Source organism: Neophocaena asiaeorientalis, unplaced genomic scaffold (assembly GCF_003031525.2).
Source record: "Neophocaena asiaeorientalis asiaeorientalis breed wild unplaced genomic scaffold, Neophocaena_asiaeorientalis_V1.1 scaffold740, whole genome shotgun sequence".
Classification (NCBI taxonomy): Eukaryota; Metazoa; Chordata; class Mammalia; order Artiodactyla; family Phocoenidae; genus Neophocaena; species Neophocaena asiaeorientalis.
Genome location: NW_020172184.1, coordinates 535,384 through 537,516, shown reverse-complemented (window position 1 = coordinate 537,516; position 2,133 = coordinate 535,384).

The following is a 2,133-nucleotide window of genomic DNA, read 5'->3' as shown; positions in this document are numbered from 1 at the left end:
TACATCTTTATTGGAGTGTAATTGCTTTACAATTGTGATTCTCCCTGTGCTATGATGCGGCTGCTTCCCACTAGCTATCTATTTTACGTTTGGTAGTGTATATATGGGGAGGGGGAAGGGTAAGCTGTGACAAAGTGAGAGAAGTCCCCAATTTTTTATCTTCACATTTCCTTTCTCTGGATATTATGTTTTCCTTAACTAACGAAAGCAAACAAACTGTGATAGATAATCAAGGGAGAGATTTGATGGAGTAAGCTATAGTATGAGGATGCTACTGTGAAGATAAATGAGATACTAGTAGCTAGGACTCCAATAGAGATTAGTGGCATACTTCAGTGATACATACTAGGAACAACTGTGTAGAGCAGTCAGAGTTGAACTATAAGGGTAAAGGAATAAAAGCTTCGCAAATTCATAGATGAAGGCCAGTCTATGTGGGGCTAACATAGTTCCTTCTTTATTGTTTTGTATCCTTGTAGATTACATCAGTACAATGGATGTCAAATTGATTAGCCTGGATTAAGAGGTAACTCCAGTGTTACAGTCCCATACATCAGCAGCATGAAGCTGAACAGCAAGCTTCAAACAAGCTTTACCAGAAAGACTTCATGACGTTCTTCTTATATGACTCTTTACTGCAAATATCTGAAAATGATTTCATGCTGTTAAAGTAGAAAATGGCTTGATTTTGTGTGATTCTTCTACCTTGATTCTTCTGTATTCTTTTTGAAAACTGACAAACTATACAAAACAGATATGGAAAGAGGAAGGTGAAGAAGAATCAGAAATGTTCTGAGGAAATATGGTGAAATAAAGAATGTTACATAAAGTAAACGGCAGACTTTTTAAAGAGATAAGCCCACATTTGCCCATACCAACAAAAGTCAATTTTGAGACAATTAAAAGCAATCTTGACTCAACAAAAATACAAGACATAGACTTGTAAAAGCAAATAACATGTACCAATGAAAGCATGCCTGCTCATCAGCCAATAAGAGGAATAGAAACAATAACGATGATAGATGATGATGTACACTTTTGTAGATTTGTTTCTATCGACATGCAGTGCAGCTCCACAGCAGTGTCTAACCACGCTCTCCAACCCTTGGTGATGAACTTTGCTCTGAATATCCCCAAAAGACCATCCACTAGCCCATCAAACAGGCCCGTTTCACTTTGATTTCCTTTAAGATCTTTATTCCTGGTAAGGCTAATTAGAAAATACAGCCAATCCGCAATAGTTAAAGCAATAATGATCACTAAGCTTTCAAGTAACAGAATTTCATTTGCAATAGGCCACTGAAATAAAGTGTAAATTTCTTAGCACGAAATTCAAAGCTATGGGTCCCATATATACTGTCCCTAACTAGCCACTCCAGTTTGATCTTCCAATTGGTATCTTTGTTTGATCCTCATTCAAGGTATACTGCCTGCTTCTCCTCAAGCCGACCTCTCTCATCCCTACCTCTAGGATTTTGTTCATGATAATTCTACCTCTTATGTCCTCCTCCTACAGCTTCCTATCAAAATCATATCTGTCCTTCAAAGTTCAGTTCAAATGCTATCTCTTCCATAAAGAACTCCATAATCATTCTAGCTTGAAGAGTTCTTGACAATTTATGAACTCTGAGAGCATTTTGAATGTATCATTCATAAGTAGGCTGAGTATATCCTCATTTTCCTAGGTCAGTGATTCCTATTTTACCAGTATATTTATTAATAGTTCTCCTTCTATTCTCGAAAGCATTCCAGTTTAGACAATATATTACATGACCAACATACCTATATGACTATGGTATTCGTTACATCCTGTTTCATTTTTTTATATTTCTATATACATGTTTATTCCCTATACAGTAAGTCCCCTACGTACGAACGAGTTCCTGTCTGAGAGCACGTTCTTAAGTCCAATTTGTTCCTGAGTCCAAAGAAGTTACCCAGGTACCCAACTAACACCATCGGCTATATAGTACTGTACTGTAATAGGTTTATAATACTTTTCACACAAATAATACATAAAAAACAAACAAACACAAAAAATAAAGAAAACATTTTTAATCTTACAATACCTTGAAAAGTACAGTAGTACAGTCCAACAGCTGGCATACAGGGGCTGGCATCAAGTGCACAGGC